Genomic DNA, 15,510 nt, shown 5'->3' with positions numbered 1-15,510 from the left:
AAAAGCAAGGCATTTTATTGGGATGTATAAACAGGATTATAGCAGAAGTCATTTGTCCTTGGTGTCTGCATCATCTGAAGAGCTATAATTAAGTGAGGTGACATGAAAAGATAACCTGGGTTCAAAGAGTGAAATCCAACTGGGATTTCATTTCAGACCTCCTGGAAAACATTCTACATCTGATAAGCCTGATTCTAAAAGAAAACAGCCAGTACAAGCTCTCACCGTCAGACCTGGAGCACGATTTCTGTGTTGTGATATCCAAAAACATTCCTTGAGTGTCTAACTGTTTTCAGGTAACAATCACTATACCAGGTAGACTATCCAACACATAAGGGAGAAACTAACTGTTCCAATGTTCTTACAACAGTTTTTGAATAGAAGTATTCCCACACTATTTATTAACCTGTTGGCAGCTGGGTACTAAATATTTATAATGTATAAGTTTACACATGCAGTGGGATTTCAAAAATGTTTAGAAATTTTAAAAAATGAGTCCAGGCTTCTGAAAAATGCACACTGAATATTAAAAAAAGTAACCAAAATAATGGGCTCTTTTCCCGGTCTCTGTTATGACTTTGATGCCTTCTGAATGTGAAGACTTTCCAATAAAAGTGTATATACTGAGACCTAGGAAAGACAGTTGACAAAAATTTCCTGTCTGCTGTTCCAGTATATAAAAAGACTGAAGTTACATCATTTGGGCTTCATCAGAAGGTTTGTCACCCAATGCAGCTTCTTGGAATAAAAAACAAAAATTCTATATTCCTTTTTTCTAGGTACAATGTTTTCAGACACAATAACAGTGAGTGAACTTGAAGACATGGATTGAGAGTGTGACAGTGGAGTGCCTCTCTGAACATTATTTCTATTTTTGTTTTCTTTTTAAATAGTTGAGCAGCACACCATAAAAAAATATAAAGTCAATGAAGTTTTGGAAAATTAATTTTAGTTATGAATTAACTTGATTTTTAAAAAATCACCCTAAGTGGAATAAGTTCTTAAAACCCTGGTGAACTGCCAATACATACAAGAGTCGATTTGCCAATATGACTCAGTTTGCCAAATGTACATGCAAGGGAACAATAGTGGTAGATTTACCCACATTTTTGGATAGGAGATGGATTGGGTCTGTGATTTCACTGATATAGGGCCCTTTCTGTCAAAGAAGAAACTCCTGTCAATGCAGATCAGTTCCTACTTTGCAATTTATAGTCTTAGAGAGTTGCCTGGAGCACTAGAAGTTAAATAATTTGTCCAGGTTTGCACAGTATTCTTATTTGTCAGGTGTCCTTATTTGGGCTTTGAAGGTGAATCACTGTCTACCAGTAAAAGCTCTGATTATTGGAAGTACCATTCAATGCAAATATATTTACAGTAATTCCAATAGAGTTTGAAATGGCTTGAGATCAGGGACAGTTTCTATTTTTGACTTTGTATCACTAGTGCCTAGTCCTGTACTTTGGCAAGAGTGATGGATCAGAAGTCAGAGAACCTGAGTTCAAAGCTTGACTCTGGGTGATCTATGTGCAAGTCATTTAATCTTTCTGGGCCCCAGTTGTTTTGTATATAAATGAAGGGATTAGACTCAGTGAGTTTTAAGGTTTCTTGAAGTTTTGATTTTATGAGCTTTTATAGAATCACAGAACTTGGGAGTTGGAAAGTATCTCAACAAGTATTTAGTCCAAGTTATATTCAAAAAGGAATTTCCATTAGAATGCAGCAGCCTTTGCTTGTAGAGGTACCCTCTTTCCAGAGGTGATCCATGATACCTACATATAATTCCAAGTTTTAGGAAGTTTCTCCTGACATTAGACCAAAATTTGTAGTCTCTTTTTGTGACTTCTCTTCATTGCTTTTCATTGCCCTCTGGGAAAAACAGGACAAGTCTGATCTGTCTTCTACATAGGAACACATCAAATACTTAAAAAGAGTTCTCAATTTCTCTTGGATCCTATTTTCTTTTCTCTAGGATAAACATCCCCAGTTCTTTAACCAATCTTCATATAACATGGACTTCAGGCCCTTTACCATTCTTGTTATCTATCATCCTTTGAATGATGACCTTTAATTTATCAATTATCATTTCCTCTAGTCTCCAGAATTGAGCACAGAAACTTCTAGATGTTCTCTGGCCAGGGCAGGGTATAGTGGCACCATCACTTCTTTTTTTCTGGAAGCTATGTTTCTCTGAATGCCATTCCAAGATAACACTGAAGTCTCACATAGAGCTTGCATTTCACCATTATTCCTAAATATTTTTCTTTAAAAAGCATTGTCTAATGATTCCCTATCTAGCTTTTATTTGTGAAACTATTTTTAAAGTCCAAATTTATGACTTGTCGTACACATCCACTTATATTTTCTCCTTTTATTTTGAGGACTGCAGGGGAGGTTAAGTAACTTTCTCAGGGTCACCCAGCTAAGGGGTGTCAGAGTGCAGATATGAACCCAGTACTTCCTATCTCTAGGCTTGGTTCTCAATACACTGAGCCACCTAGCTGCTCCACCAAGTGATGCCATATTTATCCATTGATTGACCCATCTTTGTGCCAGGCTATTCCTATGTCCTCTGTACAGATTGGATCAGCTACACTTAAGCAAGGAACTGAAGACCCTACTGATCATAAGCAGTTTAACAAACTTTATTTAGCCAGGAAGCAAAGTTAGCAAGATTTCCTAAATCACAATGCTCTTGTGAGCTATAAGAGTGGGTGGGTGGTTACATTCTAGACTACTTGCTGATTAACTTCTCCAGTCTCTATGAAACTGCCTAGTAATAACAATCAGATGTAAGAGTAGAGAACCATAGGTCTGAGATCTGGAATGGAGTATGCATGCAACTTTATGCTGTAGCACCATTCTTTCATGGCTGTGGGACTGAAAGGATGGTAAACCATATGCTTATGTACCTGTAAGTATTAAACTATGTGACTAGTGATTGTTTGAGTACTTGATGTTGTTTCTTGGCATCTTGCCACAATGTCTGAATGCTTTGTCTCCCCTAAAAGACTAACATCAAGGGCAAAGGCTTTTATACTATACCATTCAGAATATATGTATTATTTTTTCATATATAGGCATAATTATCATTGAACAGATCTTAAAGAATAATGATCCTGCTGTGATTTTGTATTAAAATAACTCAGGAAATTTTGATAAATTTGATCTAATCTACAGATATAGTTTATCTTTTTGAGACTGTTCAAAATGTGTTCTTACAGAAGCAATGAGTAGAAAATTAAAGAGAAAATTATAGAGGGTTTTTTCATTTAAAGCAAATATAAAGAAAGTCAGTGTCTTGGTTGAATAATTAAGTGGGCATGGGGTGTTGCTAAGTAAGTTCCCAGCACAGGAGTATTGAAGGATTATCTACATTAACCTGCTGAGTACTTTCAATAAGATCTTTGAGCTAGGATGGGGATGAAATCACATGTTTTTGAATACTTTATTGCACAGTAAATGTCAAATGTACAGACAGCAAGTGCTATACAAGTTCAGAATAGGAAAAGATGAATGTGGACTAGAGTAATTAGAAAGACTTCAGAGGGGAAGTAGTACTTGATCTGGAACTTGAAGGAATATATGGGAGAAGCTGGGGATGGGCATCAATGAATGAATAAATACAATAAATCAGGCACTATTTGTTAAGTATCACTGTGTGCCAGATATTGTTTTAGGCCCTAGGGATACAAAGACAAAAATTAAACTGTCTCTTCTCTCAAAGACTGTACATTTTATCAAGGGAGACAATATTACAATTCCCAGCATCCCACTTTCATCCTTACCTTATGTCCTTACATTTTGGAGATAAGGCTTCTGTAACCACTTCCCTCCTCGCTCTCTTCTCTAGCTTTCGAGGTCCGGTAAACTTGTCTTTACTCAGGCTTTATCTATTTCCTCTGCTTCAAGTGATAATTAATAAATCTTATAAAATACAATATTATTGGATATTAATTTTATTCTTACAATGGCCAGTAAAAGTCATCAGATGTAAGGAACAGAAAGAAAGCCATTTGGCTGGCTTACAAAGTATAGAAAAGAAGGTAATAGTGAAGCTAGAAAGTTATGTTGGAAACAAGTTGTGAAGGGTTTAAAAGCCAACAGAGGAGTTTTATATTTTATTCTAGAAATGATAGTCAGCGGAATTTACTGAGTAGAAGGGTTGATGCAGTCAGATCTAAAGGAAAATTATCTCAACAGCAGTGAAGAGGATAGATTTAAATGTAGAAGACCAATGAAGGAATATTCCAATGGTCTAGGAGAGAGGGGATAAAGGCTTGAATTAAGGGCATCACTATGTGAGTACAGAGAAAGGGTTGGATGAGAGAGATGTAGAAAGTTACTATTTGGCAACTAATTGTATATATGGAGTGAGGAAAAAATGTAATGTTAAGGATATTACCAAAGTTATGAACCTGAGAGACTAGAAAGGTGCTGGTGTCTTCACATCAAAAGATGTAAATGGCATCAGTTTAACTTTAGACACAAGAAGTATCACGGTGTACCCAAGAAACAGTATACAAAGCAAGTTGACTAGAACAAATGGATAATAAAGGGAAAGAGTATGATATATAATTGGAAAGGTCAAATTGAAGCCAGATTGAGGAGATTTAGGTTTTACCCTAAAGGTAATGTGTAACCACCAAAGGTTTGTTTATTTTTTTTAAGCATGTGGGCAACATGTGTAAAATGAACTTTTTTTTGCATGTTAACCTGGTAATAGTATCTAGGATGTATTAGAGAGAAGATGATAGAGACAGGTAGACTTATTAGGAAACTCAGGTTACATTTGAAGGAGTACTTGAATAGTTGTCAGTAGATCTATCTGTGAGTTTTAACCTGGCTAATAACTTGTGTGATCTTAGGTAGATCATACACTTTCTGATGTTTACGTTCCTCTACAACCAAATAAGGTGGTTGAAATAGATGATTTGGAATGTTTCAACTAGCTCAGATTCTCTATTAAGAATCCCTCTTCTATTTTCTTCATTTCAAAAACCACTTTACATCATTCCTCCTCTTATCTTTCCCCTTCTCTGACAATGAAATGGTTCTTCTCTTTGCTAAAGTCAACTCCTCCAAAAGTGCTCTTGATAAACAGATTATAATCAAAACTATCCCTTTTTCTTTTCTAATTTCAATCTTTCCTTGTTTATTTGTTCCTTCCTGACTTCAAGCATGCCTGGGTCTCCATCCTTCCCTTGACCTAATATATTCTGCTTTCTAGTCTTATCACCTAACTGAACCTTTTCTCTCCAAAGTTAGCAAGGAATTATTAATTATGGAATGTTATGGTCTTTTCTCAGTCCTCATTTTTCTGAACCTATGTGCTATATTTGACAATGCTGACCATTCCATCCTTCTGACTACTTTCTGGTTTACCTGAGTTCTGCTCCTTCCTAGTGCTCCATCTGGCTGCCCAATTACTCCTTCCCTTTCTCCTTTTCTGATTAATCATCCATGCTACTCCACTTAACTTTGTGTTTTCCAAAGTCTCTGTCCTAGGTCTTTGTCTTTTTTCCTACTATATGCTTTCTCTCTTGGTGACCTCATCAGCTAGTATGAGTTTAATTTTAATCTCTACATATCTAGCCCCAGTCTTTTTCCTGAGCTTTAGTCCCATGTCACTGGTCATCTATTAGATATTTCACATTGCATGTCCTGATGTTAACTCAAACTCATGTCCAAAACTGAACTCATTATCTTTTCCCCCAAACTTTTCTAAACTTACCTATTTCTGTTAAAAGCACTATCATTTTTCTAATTTCCTAGGTTAATAATCGTGATGTCATATTTGAATTCTTGCCCTCCATCACCTCACATTTTCATGTCACTGGCAAATCTTAATGTTTCTAACTCCACATTTCTTATACCTCAAAGTCTAAATTACTTTAATAGCTTTTATTTACAAAAGAGGTGGAAAGAGTGAAAACAGAGAAATTATAAAAGGGTAGAGAAGACATTAGCTTATCTAACTAAATATTACTCTGGTGCTGACTCAGCTAGGACTTGTTGACCTTCAATTGGAATTAAACTCTCTCCAGAAGACAGGAAGGGAAAACCAGCTATCCACTCATCCAAATTCCTTCCAAGAGGCAGGTCAAGACGATGACTCAAGCTGAAGGTGATTCCTGAGGTCGACTTTCTTCCTTCAGCCAACCTTCTTCTTGAAGCTGACTTCCTTCTTGAAGTCCAACTCCTTCTTGAAGCCAACTTCCTTCTTGGAGTCAACTTCTCTAGCCCCAGAAATTCATCAAAAGAGTTCTCAGATTCCTGGCTGATTGAGGTATGAATTCTCATTTCCTGACTGAGTTGAAAAGGTGGAGAGCTCCTTCACCTAGTGCTAAATAGGGTGTTCAATCTTTTGTTGATTCAATTCAAAAGTAGACAAAGGAGATTTAATCCTGTCTTCACAATCTGGTGAGATACTAAATAGGGGTACTTAAGTTATTGTTAACCAAAGTGTTAACTCAAAATAGACAAATGGAATAAAGGATTCCCTTTCACAAGTGTAAACTCAGAGAGAACAAAGAATTCCCTTACATACTCCACTACTATTTACTTCTACAGTTATTACTTTAGCTTAGGTAGTCATCACTACTTCCCTAGAAATCTTCCTAATTGATTTTCCTGCCTCATCTCCCACAATTCCAGTCTATGCTACATATTATTGATGCTATATAGTACTGTGGTACACACACCACACACACACACACACACACACACACACACTTCCTCCCTACAACCACTTCCAACATCATCGACAACAACAACATATAAGCAAAATAATTTGTATGTGTATATATATATATATATATATACATACATGTATATATATATATATTTAGTGAAGAAATTTTTTTTTCTGGGAGAGACTTCATGCAAAAGGTGGTCTTTGAGCTGAATATTGAGGGAAAATTAGGATTTGAAGAGGTGGAAGCAAGGAGGCAGTGTATACTAGGAACAGAAGGTAGTTTGTGAAAAGGAATGGAGATGGGAAGTGAAATTTCATATGTTAGGAATAGCAAGAAGACTTTGAAAAGACCAAAAAGTATGTGAATGGGAATAACATGGAAATGGTAGATTGGAGTCAGGATGTACAGGGCTTTAAATGCCACACAGGGCAGTTTGTATTTGATCCTGAAGGAAACTGAAATTCACAAGAGTTTATTGGGTAGGAAAATAGTCAGGCTTATGATCTAGGAAAGTCACTTTTTCCAAGTTGTGTGGCATATGAATTGGAGAGCAAAGAAACTGGAGGTGATAAGACCAATTAGAAGGTTATTGCAGGGGCAGCTGAGTAGCTCAGTGGATTGAGAGTCAGGCCTAGAGACGGGAGGTCCTAGGTTCAAATCCAGCCTCAGACACTTCCCAACTGTGTGACCCTGGGCAAGTCACTTGACCCCCATTGCCCACCCTTACCACTCTTCCACCAAGGAGCCAATAACAGAAGTTAAGGGTTTAAAAAAAAAAAGGTTATTGCAGTTATTCAGATGAAAGGTTATGGAAGTCAGAACTAGAGTGGTGACAGAGTAAGAAGATTCTAATTAATGCTTCTTCTTGGAATATAAAAGTTAATATAATACAGTAGATTTATACTTGACATTAGAAGACTTGTCTTCAACTTCTGGCTCTGACACTAGCTATTTGATCTTGGATAGATGGGTTAATCACTTAGCCTTAGTTTTCTTGTCTGTAAAATGGAGAGAATGATATTGGATATATCTCTCTCATAAGGCTATCATGAAAAATTTTGCATTGCTACATAAATATGCATTCTTTACATTTGAATAGTAGCATGTCTGATATTGGGGGGATTAAGATGATGTATCCAGAAAGAAATCTGAATGTTACTGAGGTTATCCATGCTGACCACCTTGTCCAATTCCTTCTTGCTCTCTGCTCCATAGGAAAACTATATCTCATACTAATAAAGGGCATTGGCCTATGCAAAATTTTCTTCTCAAAAATCACTATATGTTGGCTCACATCTTCCTTGAAAAGGTGGTTGCTCAAATGGATACATTCACTTCAGTTCAACAAACATTTAGTAACCCTCAGTAACATGTCAGGCAAAATGGCAGGAACTGGGAATACAGAGATAAAAAATGGACAGCCCCCTAAAGAGTTTATAAAGTGAGGGGAGAGGTAGAACAATATAATGTTATCAAGAAATAGTAAATATGATAATCTGAGTAGGGTCAAATGAAAGTGTAATTTGGGTGTGAGGAAGGAAAAAGGGGAATAGGGGATTATAAGGTGATTGGAGGAGGAATGAGGTAAGGGAAGGTATATAGGAGATAAGGGAAATGGGGTGTGTAGGAGAGGCAGCTCAAACAGGTTTATTCCCAGAGGCTTGAGACAGAGGATACAGGAAGGAAATTAGGGCCAGTAAGAAACGTTTAGGTTTGACTGGAGGGTTTCTCTTGTTAGTTTCAAAGTCTCTGGAGGGAGGAGTCGGGAGGGCCCCTCCCTGCCAGTCAAACTGATGGCTGGAGGAAGTCTCGGGGAGGTACTTCCTGCCAAGATGGATGCCCGAGTTTTTCTCAAGAAATAAAAGAAAATGATTCTTTCCTCTTGAGCCCTTGTCTTAATTTTCGACACAATGACTCACCACAGGGTTTGAATAGGTAACAAGGGGATTTATTAATACCAGGGTCAGTCAGAAGGGGGGAGGGGTTCAGGATTTTCTAACTGCTGCTAGGGAGAGGGTTGAGGGTGGGGGATGGGTCTTGGAGAGGTGTAGACAGAGTCCGGCTCTCCCAGTCAGGAAGCTTTGACTGCCTTTTAAGTAAAGTCTTTATCAAATCTAGGGGTAACTTATTTGAGGATACTCCAATTATCTAAAAAAACTAAAACCCACAATGTTCAATCACCAAGCCCTCCCTTCCAACCAGAACCCAAAGGAAAATCAGGAAAGGGGAGGGATGGAGATGGGAGATCAGGGAGAGGTCCAGAGAAATGAGATAGGTCCAAATTTCCCCAAAACAAAATAAGCACAGGCCAAGGCCAAAGCAATTAGGCCAAAGTCAAAAGGCCAAAGCAAAAGCCTCCAGCCACAGTGAAAGCCAGAAGGCAAAAGCCCCGTCCGTTGGAACTTCACCTCTATTTATAGCTTTAAGTTCTAACTGACTTTCTGAAGATTCTAAGATGTTTGACTTTTTGTGACCCTTAGAAATTACAGAAGCAAAAAGTTTCTGTTAGCTGCCTTGCATTACAGATTATATATACATGTGTATGAAGGTTTTGGACTATGTGTATATATATATATATGTATATATATATATACATATATGTATATGTATATGTATATGTGGATTTTCATTTATTTATTTAAATTAGTTAATTAGGAATTTTTTTTCCCATGGTTTCACGATTCATGTTCTTTCCCTCTCCTCTTTCCTTCCCTCTCCTGGAGCTGATAAATAATTCCACGGGGTTTTACATCTATCATTGTTCAAAACCTATTTCCATATTATTAATATTTGCAATAGAGTGATCTTTTAAAGTCAACATCCCCAATCGTATCTCCATCAAACCATGTGATGAATCAAGTTTTTCTTCTGTGTTTCTACTCCTACAGTCTTTCTCTGGATGTGGATAGTGTTCTTTCTCCTAAGTTCCTCTGGGTTGTCCTGGGTCATTGCATTGCTGCTAGTAGAGAAGTCCATTACATTCAATTGTGCCACAGTGTATCAGTCTCTATGTACAATGTTCTCCTAGATCTGCTCCTTTCTTTCCAGTTCACATTGAATTCCTCCAGTTCATCATTTCTTTCAGCATAATAATATTCCATCACCATCAGATAACACAATTTGTTCAGCCATTCCCCAATCGAGGGACACCCCTTCATTTTACAATTTTTTTTGCCACCACAAAGAGCGCGGCTATAAATATTTTTGTACAAGTCTTTTTCCTTATTATCTCTTTGGGGTACAAACCCAGTAGTGGTATGGCTGGATCTAAGGGCAGGCAGTCTTTTAAAGCCCTTTGGGCATAGTTTCAAATTGCCTTCCAGAATGGTTGGATCAAATCACAACTTCACCAGCAATGTATTAGTGTCCCAATTTTCCCACATCCTCTCTAACATTTATTATTTTCCTTTACTGACATATTGACCAATCTGCTAGATGGTACCTCAGAGTTATTTTGCTTTGCATTTCTCTAATTATGAGAGATTTAGAACACTTTCTCATGTGCTTATTGATAATTTGGATTTCTTTATCTGATAACTGCCTATTCATGTCCCTTGACCATTTATCAATTAGGAAATGGCTTGATTTTTTTATACAATTGACTTAGCTCCTTATAAATTTGAGAAATTAGACCTTCGTCAGACGTTTTAGTTATACATTTTCCCCCTAATTTGTTGCTTCCTTTCTAATTTTTGTTGCATTAGTTTTGTTTCTACAAAAACATTTTATTTTAATGTAATAAAAATTATTCATTTTATATCTTGTAATATTCTCTATCTTTTGCTTGGTCTTAAATACTTTTCTTTACCATAGATCTGGCAGGTATACTATTCTATGTTCACCTAATTTAACTATTATGTCACTCTTTATATTTGTCATTTACCATTTTGAATTGGTAGAGGGTGTGAGATAGTGATCTATACCTAATCTCTCCCATATTGTTTTCCAATTTTCCCAGCAGTTTTTGTCAAATAGTGGGTTCATGTCCCAAAAGCTAGGTCCTTTACCCTAAGTCAATTGCATTGTTCCACCTTTCTGTCTCTTAGCCAGTACCATATTGTTCTGATGATCACCTCTTTATAGCACAGTTTAAGATCTGGTATTGCTAGACCTCCATCCTTTACTTTTTTTTTCATTAGTTCCCTTGATATTCATGATCTTTTATTCTTCCAAATGAACTTTGTTATAATTTTTTTCTAATTCACTAAAAAAGTTTTTTGGTAGTTTGATAGGTATGGCACTGAATAAGTAAATTAATTTGGATAAGATTGTCATTTTTATTATATTAGCTCATCCTACCTATGAGCAATTAATGCTTTTCCAATTATTTAGATCTAGTTTTAATTGTGTGGAAAGTATTTTGTAGTTATGTTCATATAATTCCTGTGTTTGTCTTGGCAAATAGGTTCCTAAATGTTTTATATTGTTTAGGGTGGTTTTAAATTGAGTTTCTCTTCCTAACTCGCTGCTGAGTTGCACTGGAAATATATAGAAATGCTGATGATTTATGTGGATTCATTTGTATCCTGCAACTTTGCTAAAGTTGTTGATTATTTCTACTAGTTTTTTAGTTGATTTTCTAGGTTTCTTTAAGTAGACCATCATATCATCTGCAAAGAGTGATAGCTTAGTCTCCTCATTGCCTATTTAAATACCTTCAATTTCTTTTTTTTTTCTCTAAATGTTACTGCTAGTGTTTCTAGTACAATGTTAAATAATAGAGATGATAATGGGCATCCTTGTTTCACTCCGGATCTTATTGGGAAGGCTTCTAACTTATTCCCATTGCAGATGATGCTTGCTGATGGTTTTTAATGCATACTGTTTATTATTCTGAGGAAGGGCTCTTTTATTCTTATACTTTCTGGTGTTTTCAATAGAAATGGGTATTGTATTTTGCCAGAGGCTTTTTCTGCATCTATTGAGATAATCATGTGATTTCTGTTGGTTTGGTTGTTGATATGGTCAATCATATGGATGGTTTTCTTAATAGTAAACCATCCTTGCATTCCTGGTACAAATCCTATCTGGTCATAGTGGATAATCCTCATAATAACTTGCTTTAGTCTTTTTGCTAGTATTCTATTTAAGATTTTTGCATCTATGTTCATTAGGGAGATTGGTCTGTAGTTTTCTTTCTCTGTTTTTGGTCTGCCTGGCTTTGGAATCAGGACCATATTTGTATCATAAAAGGAATTTGGTAAAACTCCTTTGCTTATTTTGCCAAATAGTTTATATCATATTGGGATTAGTTGTTCTTTAAATGTTTGATATATGTATGTATTTTTCTATCTACTATATGTGAACATATGTTGTGGTGATGGAGGAATGGGGAGGGATTAGGAAAAAAAGGTGGAGGTAGAAATGAAAGTGAGTAGGGAGAACTTTTCAGGCATGGGACATAGCTGGTGCAAAGGCATGAAGGCAGGAGATGGGTTCTTAAGAAATCATTTCTTTTGCTAATACCTGAACTATGGTAAAGGTTTCAGCAAGTTGTTAGACAATCAGACATTCAGAATTTGGCCTTATCTTTTTATCACCATCTAAGTTGATCTCTAGTCATTACACTTTCACCAGAAATGTTGAATAAGACTCAGTACTTCTGGATCTTTCAGGCTGCTTCAAGATATTTTAAATTTCTAAGACTTGGAGCTTTTATTGCTTTCTCACTAGACAAAAAATTAAAAGAGCTAGTTGGACAGAACCCAAGAGATCCATTCTTATAGAAAGCCCCTTGAGGGCAAGGATGACTCTTTTTATTTAAAACCATGAAGCACTTAGGCATGATAAATAAAATTCTAAAGGAATGATTTTTAAAAAGCTATGGAATACACTATACTGATGGGAGTCATTAATTTTAAAGTCAATGTCAATATTAAGAACTAATTCAATCTAATCATGCTGTATTTGATGATATATGGGAGGAGCAAAGGGGGAGGTGAAAGAGAAATGAGTAGCATGGTCCATAGATCTGCCTAGGTATTGTACTCCTGCCTAAAAAAATCCAATCACATTATTTGCTATAATGCATTTCCAATCTAGAGTATCCATTTTTTTTCTAAGTGAGAGGATTAAATCATCCAGTGATTAAATTCTCAGTTGAAAATAGAATATATTACATTGACTGGCTCATAGTATAGAATGGTGTTGTTTTTCTAGTCTCAGCCTCTGACTCTGTATGTTGGCTTCAAGCATGGAGTAAATACTGAGGTCATTTGGAACTTTACTAGAGAAAACAAGGCAAAACTCAGAAGCTCTATGTCTGTCTCTTAATCATAATTTCCCTTGATTGGTATGGAAATATAGTGGGAAGAATGATTAGAAATGTGAGATTTTTCCTGTGTAGTTTGGAATGGAATGCTATGAGATTAGGTTTTTTTTAGTCTTTTCTTCTCTTTCTACCTCCACTACATCTAGTGAAATAAAGTTAGAGTAGTTGCATAGTACATAAAAACAGGTACATTAGGCCTTTTACAAATAGAAAACAGACTCTACCTTTTAAAAACTAACAACAGGTCATTAAGAGCCAAGGTGGAGAGCAGCTAGATGACTCAGTGGATAGAGAGCCAGCCTGGGTAAAGGATGTCCAGGACTCAATCCTAGGCTCAGACACTTCCTAGTTGTGTGACCCTGGGCAAATCACTTAACCCCAATTGCCTAGCCCTTATCCCTTTTCTACTTTGGAACCAATACCTAGTATTAATTCTAAAAAAGAAGTTAAGGGTTTTTTTTAAAAAGAAAAGAGCCAAGGAAGACTTGATTAGTTAAAGTTTTAAAACGGGAAAGGGCTATTCAGTCAAAAGTCAATAAGTAGACATAATAGCAATAGGTAATAATAGTAAAAACTGACATATGAGAGGCAGGCTGTTCTAGTGATTAGAGTTCTGAACTTGGAATTAGAACAACCTGGTTTCAGATCCTAACTCTGATAGCTCTGTGACCATGGCCCAATCTTTTGATCTTCCTAAACCCTAATTTGCTCATTTTTGAAATGAAGATTAATTAGACTGCTTACTATGAATCAGACTCTAGTTAAGATCTAGGGATTGAAGCACAAACAGGAAAGCTGTTGCTGCCCTCAAAATGCTCCCAGTCTCCTGGAATAACTGGCATTCATAGAGGTTTGAGACTTGCAAAATGTGTTCCATATAACATCTTACTTGAATCTTACCCAAACCCAGCACTCAGTAATTTCCCATTGAATTGAGTTAGCTGTAAAGAGGCACTGAGTAGAATGTAGCTAAATTATGAAAGGGCTAAAGACCAACTAAGCCTATTTAGGTCCTTTTCTATAGAAGATCCAAGATGAAGATACAACTTGCTGATCTTTAAAGTTTTCTCCAATTCTAAATCCTGTGAGCCTGTGATTAATCCTTTTGAAATAAAAATGCGAATACATTGTAGTTATAGTGCTTTTTTTAAGTTAGAGAGAGGAAAGATCTGTGAGTTCCAGTGCATTTTAATGGCTTTTACTACTCTGTAGTGCAGTCAGAAAAAAAAAAAAGTTTGTTCCAGTCCAAAGGAAACCCTCCTTCACAATGGGCTCTGGAAGAGAAGAAAAGGACAGAATGATATTCGCTGGAAAGATTAGAGAGAAAGTATGCTAAAAGAAAAGGGCAGAATGAAAGGAGATCGAGGGAGGGAAAGGGTAAATTCTTCCTCCTTATCCATACCTTGATAGTTTTGTAGAAAGTCACTTTTTTCCTCCCTTAATATTTTGCTATATCATTTTGAAGGGTAAACTTAAAGAAAGGTAATGGAACTCCTATGACCTATTGATTTTATTATGTCACTGGGGAGAATCAACATTTGCAATAAAGTGGTATTAAAAAACTCTATGATTTTTATAGAGCCTCTCACTTCCTATAATATTTATGAGGAACATCAGATGTATCAATCTACATTTTAAAACATTTTTTTGCTGAAACAAAAACTTTTCCATTCCTAAAATGATTGACATATTGCCAAAATGCTGAGAAAGCAACAGTCTTACCAAGTGTTAACCAAAATCCAGAACGATTTTATAGAATTACATTTGCTTGCATTTCCATGGGTTCCCATGACAACTATTTGTCATTCCCTCCAACCCCCACCCTCATTGTAGAGAAAATATTCCAAGTTGAGAAATGGTTTAAGTATCTTGTCCAGAGAGAGGCTTTATCCCCCAACTCCACAAGAAGAGCTGCCCTTTTTATTTACAAATATGGTTTCTTCTTTGGTCTCTGAACATAAAGCCATGTAGGATATATTCACATTTTGTCTCACCATTATCTAACAGTCATATATCAAAATTACTAGGAAATGGATTGCATATATCTTCAGGGCTGTTGCCCTAGCAACCATTGTTTGTGATTCTTTTTTTGCTCTTACAAACAGGAAAGATAGCATATTTTATAGATCCAATTAATATTCCATGATTTGAACTAGAAAAATAGTAGTTAGATAATAAGTTAGAAGGGTAAATAGACATGTCTCACATCAGTGCTTCTTGCAACGTGAAGATTATTTCACTGTTATTAATGGAGCAAATGAATTCATCAGTAATTAGTATGAGTCCTGGCAGCGGCACAATGGTTACCCAAAAATCTATACTTTTCCAGATAAGGAAACAAATAAAAATGGATTTTTTTAAGAAGCAAAAGTAATAGAAATATAAGACAATAAAACTTCAAAATTTTTAATAGCTAGCTAGTTTTCATTTCATAAATCTGAAACCTCTACATGATAATCAATTGAAATGTCCCAGAGATATTTTAAAAATATTTGAGGCATCTTGTATCTTTTAAATCCAGGTTGATTACTTTATTGCAAG

Source organism: Gracilinanus agilis, chromosome 5 (genome assembly GCF_016433145.1).
Source record: "Gracilinanus agilis isolate LMUSP501 chromosome 5, AgileGrace, whole genome shotgun sequence".
In the NCBI taxonomy this organism is placed as follows: domain Eukaryota; kingdom Metazoa; phylum Chordata; class Mammalia; order Didelphimorphia; family Didelphidae; genus Gracilinanus; species Gracilinanus agilis.
This window is presented reverse-complemented; position numbering follows the sequence as displayed.